A 13,093-nucleotide genomic window follows, 5' to 3' on the forward strand; every position below is an offset into this window, starting at 1 on the left:
TCTTTAGAACAAAATTTCACTAATTTTAATCAAAACTTTTATGTTAAAATTGCTTGAAGTTGTATTTGGAACATGATTTTTGAGCTAAAGAACACACAAGCTGTGAGATTTGAGCCCAAATGCATGGTTACATTATTTAACCATAATTATTTTATTCTTGTGTGTTTACTTCTATATGATTGTAATCTACATTTTGTTTCATCCTATATGTCCAATGTTTAATATATTTATATGTTTGCATATGATTGAGGCCATTACTTGTTTAAACTCACTTATCCAAATTAAGCCTACCCTTTCAATTACCTTTGTTAACCACTTTGAGCCTGTAAACCCCATTTGTTCTGTATTTTACCACACTACTAGTCTTAAGCGAAAAAACAATTTCATACCCCAATTGAATCTTTGGTTAGCTTAAGATAGAATTGTGTGTGTTAATTAAGTATGGGAAATTGTGGGAACAAAAGATAATAAGGGAATGTGTCATGATAATATAATGGGAATTTAGGTACCTACTCATGTGAAACTATAAGAATAAATCTATGTGCGTTGATTAGCTATGTTTATTTTTTATTTTTTAAAAAAAATCCAAAAATATTTAATAACTAAATAAGGGGACAAAATTACCCCAATGCTAAGTTAAGAATTCAAAGATCAATGCATTTATGATAAAATTAAAATAAAAAATTGATACATGAGTATGGAATGTGAAAGAGAAATTTTGGGTAGCTAGGTGTGAATTTTAAGTTATATAGTATATATATATATATATATATATATATATATATATATATATATATAGGGTTAAAGCTTGGGTTAATTAAAGATTCGATTTATAAGCTTACTTAGCCATATATGTATCCTTACCCTTACCTTGGCCCCATTACAACCTTGAAAAGACCTCAGGATGTTTGCATTGATATATTAATTATTGTTGATTGGTTAGGTGAAGAACAAAAAAATTAGAAAGCATGATTAGAGAAGGATAGAGTGATTGCCCTATACACTAGAGAGATTAAAGTGTACATACATCATCAGTGAGGGTTCAATGTTTAAAATTCTATATTCCCTGCTTTCATGAGCTATCTTCTTGCATTTTTATCTGTTCTTACAGTATAAGAATTGAATTAGTGGAGTTTGATTTGTGATTGTCTTGAAGAACCTATTTACTTTTGATCAAGTAGACAAGAATCATATAGTTGCATTCATATATATAGGTTGCATTGCATTGCATGAGTTTTACATGTTCCTACTCATTTATTTTATCTCCTTCAACTAAGCATGAGGACATGCTAATGTTTAAGTGTGGGGAGGTTGATAAACCACTATTTTATGGTTTATATTGTGCTTAATTGTATGGTTTTATCAATTCTTTACCCACTTATTCATATGATTGGCATGCATTTATATTTCCTTCCTAAAATTATTACATGATTGAATATTTGCTTCCTAAAGACTTTTAATTATGTATTTTAATTCCCCTTCATTCCATTAGATGCCGTGATCTGTGTGTTAAGTGTTTCAGGCTTTATAGGGCATGAATGACTTGGAGATTGGAAAGGAAGCTTGCAAAAATGGAAGGAACACAAGAAATTGAGGAGATGACCAGCGAGAAGTGACGCGGACGCATGGCTCACGCGACCGCGCGACATAGAGGAAATCGCAGTGACGCGGACGCATGGCTCACGCGACCGCGCAGATTGGAACTGCACAAGTGACGCGGAGGCGTAGACAACGCGCACGCGTGGCAAGGCAAAACGCTGAATGACGCGTCCGCATGAATGACGCGATCGCGTGACATGCGCGATCTGCAGAATCTGTAGAATTCGCTGGGGGCGATTTTGGGCCCTGTTTTGACCCAATTTTCGACCCAGAAAAGCATACTAGAGCCAAGGAACATGGAGAAACGAAAAAACAAAAATTCATTATGGAGAATTCTCAGTTTTAGATCTAGTTTTACTCCTCCTCTAGGTTTTCTCTCTACACATTCATAGTTCTTAGGATTTATTATTTTTACTTTTCACATTGGGATATTGAGAAGAGTTATTACCTCCATCAAGACTTCGTCATTCTCGTTTGTTTTCTTTACCTGTCTCTTACTCTTCCATGTCCTTTGTTTACTCAGAAATATTATTGGATTATTTTTAGAATTTATTAATACAAGAATTATTTTTATTTTTGATTGATCCCTTTGATTATTACTTATCATGTCTTTCTATTTTTCCCTTTTCTATGTTATGAATTCTACATTTACAATGAGCGAGTAGTTCCATAACTTGGATGGGAGTTGATTGAAGGAAAGACCTTGAGTTGGAATGCTTAAAAGAAAAATTGTAATTGGGTTTATTGTTGGATTGCCCTCTAGTCCTGACACCAATCCTTTTCAATTGAGCGGATTGGAACTTGTGAATAGAAATAGCTTTCCAACTTGCTTGACTTTCCCTTACCTAGTAAGGGATAACTAAACAGAACAACCCTCAATTATCAATTAATCTTGAGAGTACTCCAACAAGAATAGGGCTTCCAACTAATATACTCCCAGCCAAGGCTTTTATTTAAATTTACACAAATTCTCTAATTTAATTTCCTATTATTCAACTCAAACCATTTTTTGAAAACATCTGATTAATAAAAAAGCACACCTTTCTGCAACTCGTTGGGAGACGACCTGGGACTCATACTCCCAGTATTTTAATTTAAATTTTATGACAACCTTTTGATGCATGAAAAACTTGTCTCTCAACAAATCTCCCTTCGGCAAGTGTACCGAAGTTGTCGTCAAGTAAAAACTCACAATAGAGTGAGGTCGAATCCCACAAGGATTGATTGATCAAGCAACTTTAATTAGAAGAATGTTCTAGTTGAGCGAATCCAGGATTTGGGTTGAGAGTTGCAAAAAATAAATGGCGGGAATGTAAATAACAGAAAAGTAAATGCTAGAATTAAAGGACTGGAAGTAAATGACTGAAAATAAATTGCACAATTGTAAATGGGAATGGGGGATTTGCTCATAAAAGTAAATGGCAGAAATTAAAGAGAATGGGTAAGATCAGAGATGGGGAGTTCATTGGGCTTAGGAGATGTTGCAATTCTTCGGATCAAGTTCATTTTCATCTCTTCCTCAATCAATGCACTCATTGATCTCCTTGGCAATCTTAAGTGATTGAATTACAATTTCTTGCAATTCAATCTCTCAAATCTTGATCAATAGCCAATTCCTTGGTCAATTGCTCATGAGAAGAGATGAAGTATGGTCACTGATTATACCACATGCATTTCCCAAATCAAGTATTGAGGGGGTTATAGTCACATACCCATCCAAACCCAATTTGGTCCAGCATGAGAAAGCATTTCTAGCTTCATCTCTTCATTCATCTTTCAAGGTTCAAAAGAGATCCAAGTTTGAATTGCTTCTCTTCCAAGATAACTACTCAATTGGATGAAGATCGAAAGTTTTCAAGTAAAATCAAGAGGAAAGATAGAAGAAGAATAATGAAAATTAGTATTGATCCATCAAATTACAACAGAGCTCCCTAACCCAATGAAAGGGGTTTAGTTGTTCATAGCTCTTGAAAATGAAAACAAAGATGGAGAATACATCATAAAACTAGAATTTGCAAAGAAAGTAAAATACAGAGAGTAGTTCTCTTTTTCCCAGCCTCCAGAGCTTCTTTACAATTCAAAGCTACTCTTATATATACTACTCTTCTCAGCTTCTAGTTTACTCTTCAAGTCTTGGGCCTTTAGATCTTGAGTTTGAAGCAGTTCTTTTCTTCATTTGGGCTTGGCTTTACTTGCAGAGAGAAAGTGCTAAGTGGGCAGAGACTTCAGCTCAGGACGTTAGGGGTGTTAATATTTAGTGAGAATATAAGTTCGAGAACGTTAGTGACACTTAACATTGTCACTAACGTTCCAATGCACTCCTTTGCCTTTCGTTAAAACCCACATTAACTAGGTTAACGTGGCTTTTAACGTTGCCTTGTTAATCCTTCGAGAAAGTTAGTGACACTCAACATTGTCACTGACGTTCCAGTGTGCCCCTTCTTGTTTCACGTTAAAGCCCACGTTAACTAGGTTAACGTGGCTTCTAACGTGGTGCTTGCCAACCTTCGAGAACGTTAGTGACACTCAACATTGTCACTAACGTTCCAATGTGCCCCTGGGTCTCACGTTAGAGTCCACGTTAACTAGGTTAACGTGGCCTCTAACGTAGCCATCTTTAGCCATCCCAACGTTAGTGACAATGTTGAGTGTCACTAACGTTGGCTCATCCTTCATTCCTCATCGTTAGCTTCCACGTTAACTAAGTTAACGTGGAGGTTAACGTGACTCTTGGGGGTTGTGTGGTTGCTTCAACGTTAGTGACAATATTGAGTGTCACTAATGTTGTCGACAACTCTTCATCCTTTACGTTAGTTCCCACGTTAACCAAGTTAACGTGGGAGTTAACGTGGTACTTTGCACCATAGGCCAACGTTAGTGACAATGTTGAGTGTCACTAACGTTGGCTTCTCTTCCCCCCTTAACGTTAGAGGCCACGTTAACTAGGTTAACGTGGCTTCTAACGTGGCCACTTATGAGTAATTGCCAACGTTAGTGACAATGTTAAGTGTCACTAACGTTGGCTCAACTTCTCTTCTCCACGTTAGAGTTCCCGTTAACTTAGTTAACGTGACTCTCTAACGTGGGCATTGATGGCTTTTTGAGAATGTTATTGGCAATCACTTTTCTCATTAATCTTGCAAGTTACCTCCCCTTTTCTTGCTTCCTTTTTGGTCCTGAAATCAAGCAATAAAGTGCATCAAAGCTCTAGTCCAAGTCATGAGTAATGCAACATAATATTTGTCACTAAACTTATGCAAATCCTCATGAAATTATGTAAAATGCACAATGTGTGCTTGAATCAAGGCATAAGTGAATATTTACCCAAACTAGCTTATTTCCTAAAGAAATGTATGAAACTATCCTAAAAACAGTAAAGAAAAGGTCACTGAAACTGGCCAAGATGCCCTGGCATCACCCTTCTAAATTGATAAGCGGATTTCTGGTTGGTTAAGAACTGTACTTGCAACGTATCTCTTATAATAATTTCTTAACTCACCAATTTCTGCCACGTCAGGATCCAAATCAAATAGCAACTTTCAATTATCAATCAACAAAAGAGTTTGATAACTCAAGAGTCTCCAATTACTCAACCAAAGCCAAAAGGAGAAAAATCTACACTAAACCCAACCAAGCATTTTGTCAAACACTTGGAAGGCACAACATAAAAACATAGAAAAGTAATAAGAGATAATAAAATCCAAACAATCAATTGTAAGCATCAATAACATAAACGAAGAAAGGAGCAATAAATAGAAATACCTCAAATTGCATTAAAAAGGGAAATTGAATCTAACATGAGAATTCATAAACCAAATGGCAACATAAAGTAATCAACAAGGGAATTAAATAAATTTAAATGCTAGAAAAATTAAAAGTAGAAGAGAAACTAAATTGAAATAAGATAGAATTCAGAAATTTAAAAGGAATAAAACTAAGAACCCTAAAACCTAAAATTATGAATAATGAGAAGTGTCAATGAATCAATGAATGATTTCCTCACTCTGCAGCCTCTAATTTGTGTTTTCGGGCTTGAAACTGGGCCAAAAATAGCCTAGAAATCACCCCCAGTGATTTCTAATACGTACAACACGTGGTTCAGTCACGCGTATGCGTCGCCCATGCATACACATCGCTTGTCTGCCGTACTATCCACGCGTACGCGTCATCCACACATACGCATCACCTAACACCAAGGCAACTATGGCAAATTTTATATCATTTTGAAACCTCGGATGTTAGCTTTCCAACACAACTAGAACCGCCTCATTTGGACCTCTGTAGCTCAAGTTATGATCGATTTAATACGAAGAGGTCAGGATTGAAAGCTCAGCAATTCCTTCAATTTCTTGTATTCCTTCCACTTATGCATGCTTCCTTTCCATCCTCTAAGCCATTCCTGCCCTATAAACTCTGAAATCACTTAACACACATATCAAGGCATCGAATGATAATAAGAGAGGATTAAACATAGCAAAATTAAGGCCAAAGAAGCATGCTTTCAATCATAGCACAAAATTAGGAAGGAAAATGTACAACATGTGATTTATGTGAATAAGTGTGAGTTTAGTGGTTAAAATCCACTCAGTTAAGTACAAAAGGTACCACGAAATAGTAATGCATCATACATACAATAATAATGTTCAGTATCTAATTTTTATGATCAGCAAAATTCCACGTATGCTAATATAGGAAACAAGTATACATATATATGACATGTGTGTCTAGAACAGGAAGACATTAACTGGGAGAAACGCTGCTTAAAATCAGAAAAAGAAGTAGATATGGCGCACATGATGCCAATATTGTATTCCACTGCTACAGTCTTATTTAATTAAAGCCCTAAAATACAGTTTAGTTAATGTTAATCTGCTTTAATTTTTTAGGTATTGCTGGCAGATAACTTAGTCGGATAGAATTCTGAAGGAATCATGGCTGCTTAATTAATATATAATAATTTCACACACTAGTATTCTCTAAATCAATAATGTGGTTGTTCTTTATTTTAGGTTCTGAATGCTTCTTGCTTTTTGAGCTTCAAGACAATATATTTGATAATAATAATATAATAAAACATTTATACATACGTATGGCATCAACAGTCCAATAATGTTTAGATTCACGTCTATGTTTACATTTAGGTTCGGATGGATGCTCAGAAGAATTTAAAGCTGCCGACTTGTCTCGGGATGAACTTGCAGCTGCTGCCGACTTGTCTTGGGAGGAACTTGCAGCTGCTGTCGACTTGTCTCGGGAGGAACTTGAAGTTGCTGACTTGTCTCGGGAGGAATTTGCAGCTACTGCCAACTTGTCTCGGGAGAAATTTGTAGCTGCCGATGTCTCTCGGGAGGAATTTGCAGCTGCTGCAGACTTGACTTGTGATGCATTTGAAGCTGCCGACTTATCTCGGGATGAATTTGCAACTGCAATTGGCTTGTCTTGTGAAGAATTCGCAGCTGCTGCTGCTTTAAGTATATTCTTGTACCTCTTTTGCTTTGGCATATCTACATAATAGATCAAGAAATTTGGAAAGTTACATATCTGCAAGTTAAATTTGAAGACCTGGTAACTAGTATATATCAGTTGGCACTATTATAATGTATAGATAAAATAATTTCATACCATAAATATGAATTATAACTAAATGATAGTTGGAAATAAAATAATAGTTGGGAATAAAATAATTAATAAGTATAGATAAAATATGAATTATAACTAAATGAAAACTTAAATATAAATTTCATACCATAAATTAATTTAACCTACTAACTATTCCAACATGTGTTCGTCTTGTCCAATGTCATCATCTAGTAGTTCATCATATACCTCATCTCTTAACAATGATAGATTATCACCATTTTCAAATAAAGAATCCAAGTTTTGCTCTAACCATGGCTCATTCTCGCATGCTTCATCATCTTTATTTCTCCCCATATCATATGAGTCTCTTGGCTTCAAATGCACGACAACACTCCAATCTTTATTCACTTCATCATTGACAAAATACACCATTGGAGCTTGTGAGGCTTCAATATATGGATCATCCTCCTCTCGGTCACCACTGTGTATTACTTGTGAAAAATTAACAGAAGTAAAACCCCAACTATCCTTTCTACAGCCCCATTCTCTAGTGGTGTCAGCCCATTTACATTTGAATAAAGTAACCCGAAATCGGCCATTGTAGTTTAGTTCTATAATATCTTCTAATTTGCCATAAATGACAAATCAGCATTCCTAACATTAGCATCACTAGCGCTAGCAACACAAGGAGTTGAAGACATTAAGAAAAATCCACCATTCTGGGTCTTTAACCCATTGTCTCGATTGGTAGTTCGAAAGGAGAACCCATTGATACTAAATGTAGAAAACCTCTTGGCATATCGTGATGGACCCTTTACTAAGTATCTCAAATCCTCATGCACAGTATTCATAACGTCTGGGTTCATAAGCTATTATGATAGAACAACATATTAGTTATTTGATGCCAGGGCATTTTGGCCAGTTTCACTGACCTTTTCTTTACTGTTTTTAGGGTAGTTTCATGCATTTCCTTAGGAAATAAGCTAGTTTTGGGTAGATATTCACTTACATCTTGATTCAAGCATACATTGTGCATTTTATATGATTTCATGAGGATTTTGCATGAATTTAAGGACAAATTGGATGTTGCATTTCCCATGACTTGGACTAGAACTTTGATGCACTTTATTGCTTAATTTCAGGACAAAGGAAGCAAAGAAGAACCACATTAGTGGCTACGTTAGTTGCACTAACGTTAACACTAACGTGGAATGGGAGTAACTTGCAAAGTTAATGAGAAAAGTGATTGCCAATAATGCTCTCGAAGCCATCATTGCCCACGTTAAGAAATAGAGCCAACGTTAGTGACACTTAACATTATCACTAACGTTGAACCAAGATCATGAGTGGCCAAGTTAGAGTCCACGTTAACCTAGTTAACGTGGCCTCTAACGTTAAGAAGGAAGGGGGGAGCCAACGTTAGTGACACTCAACATTGTCACTAACGTTGGCCAAAGCACATTAAGCCACGTTAACTCCCACGTTAACCTAGTTAACGTGGAAGCTAACGTGAAGGAATAAAGTGGTCGACAACGTTAGTGACACCCAACATTGTCACTAACGTTGGAAGAACACAAGCCCCCAATGAGCCACGTTGACTCCCACGTTAACCTAGTTAACGTGGAAGCTAACGTGAAGAAAGAAGGTGATCGCCAACGTTAGTGACACCCAACATTGTCACTAACGTTGGAAGGAGCCACACATGCCACCATGAGCCACGTTAACTCCCACGTTAACTTAGTTAACGTGGAAGCTAACGTGGATAAGGGAAGGATGAGCCAACGTTAGTGACACTCAACTTTGTCACTAACATTGGAGATGGCTAGCAAGGCCACGTTAGAAGCCACGTTAACCTAGTTAACGTGGACTCTAATGTGGAAAATAGGGGCAATTTGGAACGTTAGTGACAATGGTAAGTGTCACTAACGTTCTCGAAGGATGGCAAGTGATGCCAAGGCATCTTAGGCTAGTTTCACTAGCATTTTTCTGTTAGTTTTAGTGGTTTTATGCATTTTCTTGAGCTTAAAGTAACCAAGAATGGTTAAATGAATAACAAAGCAATGAACCATCCAAACAGTATGATTTTGATGCAAATTCCATGAGTTTTTAGTTATATTACTTGAATGCTATGAATGGAAGATTTCTCATGAAATTTTGCAAGACTTTGATGCAATTGTTTGGATGATTTTAGGGAAGAAGAGGCTAGGCAAGGAAGCAACAAAACCAATAAAGGAAGCTTGAATATCACATGTGGAGTTTAAGTTCCAGTTTAAGCTTAAACTGGAGCTTAAACGCCAGAATCATGAAGGCTAAGAAATGCTGGAACTGAAGTTTAACCTCCAGTTTAACCTTAAACTGGAGGTTAAACGCCAGAATGAAAGTCTCACCAAAGAAGCATTTCCACGTTTAACCTCCAGTTTAACCTTAAACTGGAGGTTAAACGCCAGAAGTGGGAAATTCACCATGGGAGCAATTCCACGTTTAAGCTCCAATTTAACCTCAAACTGGAGCTTAAACGTGTTCGACACAAACTCTCACCAAAGAAGCATTTTCACGTTTAACCTCCAGTTTAACCTTAAACTGGAGGTTAAACGCCAGAAGGAAGAAAGGCACCAGGAGCATTCCACGTTTAAGCTCCAGTTTAACCTTAAACTGGAGCTTAAACGTGTTCGACCAAGTTTTCTCCTCCAGGGTTGCTCTTTCCCCTCTTCCACGTTTAAGCTCCAGTTTAACCTTAAACTGGAGCTTAAACGTGTTCGACCTCCAGGGCTGCCTTTCCTATCTCCACGTTTAAGCTTCAGTTTAACCTTAAACTGAAGCTTAAACGTGTTCGACTAAGTGACCCTCCAGGGCTTCCTTCTTCCATTTCCACGTTTAAGCTTCAGTTTAACCTAAAACTGAAGCTTAAACGTGCTTCCACAAAAGGCATCACTGGAAGTGTCTGGCGTTTAAGCTGCAGTTTAAGCTTAAACTGCAACTTAAACGCCACTCTTGGAAAAGGTTTCTGGGCCAAAAATATTGCGGTTTAAGTTAGTATTTGAGCACAAACATTAACTTAAACTTACTCTGGTATGAAACCCAATTGAATATCATGGTTTATGGGATTGGGCCTGAAGGATTGATGAGTCTGAAATTTCAATTTGTTGAGTCATGTGTCATTATTTGATTATCACTAAGTTGGCTCAATGAATGTTACAGAATTTGGATCAGCAGCCTCATCAAGATTATGGATCATAAACCCAAGGCAAAAGGAAAGCAGGGAGAGGCCTCAAAGCCCAAGAAACACAACAGAAGCTCAATATAGAAAGTGTATAAATAGGATAGAATTTAAGTGAGGAAGGGACTTTATCTTCATTTTGGCTAGTTTTCATATCTTTGTAATTGAATTCAGAGCTATGATTCACTAAACCCCCTTTCATTGGGTTAGGGAGCTCTATTGTAATTCAATGAATCAATAATAGTTTATCTTCTTCTTCAATCTTTTCTCTTGAATTTTGTTAGATAGCTTCTCGATCTAATTCCATTGGGTAGTTGTCTTGGGAAAGAAACTACCCATAATTGGAATCCTTCGGAACCTTGGGAAAGGAATGGAGGATTCATGCTAGAGAAGCTTTCTCACAGTGAATTGGATTGGGGTTTGGATGGATATTGTGACATGTAATCCTACCAAATTGTGGTTCATGAAACTGTGTGGTATAATCAGTGATCGAGCATCATCTCTTCTTATGAACATTTAAACCAAGGGATTGGGAATTTGTTTGTTTTTAGAGAGAATTGGTGAGCCAAGGGATTGGGATCCAATCATATAAGATTGCCAAGCAAAATTAAATGAACGCATTGGTTGAGGAAGAGATAAACATGTTTTGATTCGGAGATCTCAATATCTCCTATAACCCAATGAATTCCCCATTTCTGATTTCCACTTTCTCTTTACATTCTGCAATTAAATTCATGCAATCACCCCCATTCCCTTTTAATTTCAGCAATTTAGCTTCTGCTCTTTACTTCATGCAATTTAAGATTCCGCCATTTCAATTTCTTGTCATTTACGTTTCCCGCCAATTTTACATTCCGCAATTCTCATCTAAATTTTGATTCCGCTCAACTAGAACACACTTCTAATCCAAATTGCTCACTCAACCAATCCTTGTGGGATTCGACCTCACTCTATTGTGAGTTTTTACTTGACGATAACCGGTGCACTTGCCGGAAGGAATTTTGCCGATCGTGCAATTTCCTAAATCGTGGCATAACAAGTTTATGCGCATCAAGTTTATGGCGCCGTTGCCGGGGATTGGTTTTCGATTGACAATTCTCAAATTGGAAGTTAACTAGATTGAGCATTTTTCTTGCTTTGTTAATTCTGTTCAAGTTACTTGTTGAATTTTAATTTCTGCACTCTGTTACATGCTTTCTTTCTTTATGCCTTTAAATTCAAGCAACTAACTCACTGACTCACTAACTGTTTGAATTAATTCCTCAACTGCTCTAACCATACTCTTCCATTAACCAAGAGTATTTCACTTGTTTGGTGCCTGTGCTGTGTTCTTGTATGACAGGTAGGAGAGGAGAGACATCAACTCCTCCATATACCGAACCAGAGAGGACCCTTCATAGACTTAGAAGGGAAGCAAGAGGGAAGAGAGTACTGGGAGAAGAAGAATCTGAAGGAGAATCTGAGGACAATTTTGAGGAAGCTCTAGATCTCAACATGGATAGAGAAGTTCACAACCATGAGAGAGCTGATGGAAACAATACCATTCCTGAGAGGAGGGTTCTTAGTTCATACATAAACCCAACCTCTGGGAATTGTGGTAGCAGCATTCAGAAACCACCCATTCAGGCCAACAATTTTGAGCTCAAACCACAGCTAATATCACTTGTGGAGAATCATTGTTCATTTGGTGGGAGTGCTAATGAAGATCCAAACCAACACCTCACAAAATTCCTGAGAATTTGCGACACTGTGAAGTCCAATGGAGTCCAGGAAGATGCCTATAAACTGCTTTTGTTCCCATTTTCACTTAGGGACAAGGCAGCTAAGTGGCTGGAATCATTCCCAAGGGGGAGCCTAACAACATGGGACGAGGTGGAAAGCAAGTTTCTGGCATGTTTCTACCCCCCACAAAAGGTCAATAGGCTTCGATCTGAGGTTCAGACTTTTAGACAACAAGATGGTGAAACTCTCTACGAGGCATGGGAGAGATTCAAGGATTTGACAAGAAAATGCCCACCAGACATGTTCCATGACTGGGTGCAATTGCACATTTTCTATGATGGACTTTCTTATGAATCAAGGAAGGCTGTGGACCATTCATCAGGAGGTTCATTGAACAGGAAAAAGACTGTGGAAGAAGCCATTGAAGTGATTGAAACAGTGGCTGAGAATGAGTACTACTATGCATCAGAGAGACACAACACTAAGGGAGTCATGGAGCTGAACCATGTTGATACAATTCTAGCCCAAAGCAAGGTGTTTGCCAAGCAACTAGCAGAGCTCACCAGGAAATTAGAAACAAAGCAAGTGGCTGCAATACACACACAAGAGCAAGAGGAAGAAAGCACTGAAGGAGGTGATTGGGAAGAGGCCAATTATGTAGGAAATCAACAAAGGCAATCATATGATCCACATTCCAACACTTACAATCCAGGATGGAAAAACCACCCAAACTTTGGGTGGGGGAACCAACAAACCCAACCACAAAACCACAAACCTTACAACCATAACCAACATAACAATTCCACATACCAAAACTCCAACCAAAGATCATACCAAGCCACACAAAACACTTACTCCCAACCATCATATCAAGGCCAAAATAATCGACCTACCCAGCCTAATCCGAACCAACAATTTCAAGATCAATTAAACAGGATAGAAGGAATGCTTGCAACCATGGGTCAAGACATAACC

At 37.6% G+C, this 13,093-nt stretch overlaps 1 non-coding gene across 1 annotated transcript; it reads right to left on the reverse strand.

The window, feature by feature from the left end:
• Positions 1-12,316: 12,316 nt before the first annotated feature.
• Positions 12,317-12,420, reverse strand: LOC148555670 (small nucleolar RNA R71). Its single transcript, XR_015886347.1, has one exon. It is a non-coding gene; the product is annotated as a small nucleolar RNA R71 (small nucleolar RNA).
• Between the last annotated feature and the right edge of the window lie 673 nt (positions 12,421-13,093).

The sequence above is a fragment of the Arachis ipaensis genome, chromosome B6, assembly GCF_059453495.1.
Source record: "Arachis ipaensis isolate K30076 ecotype BB chromosome B6, ASM5945349v1, whole genome shotgun sequence".
Taxonomy (NCBI): domain Eukaryota; kingdom Viridiplantae; phylum Streptophyta; class Magnoliopsida; order Fabales; family Fabaceae; genus Arachis; species Arachis ipaensis.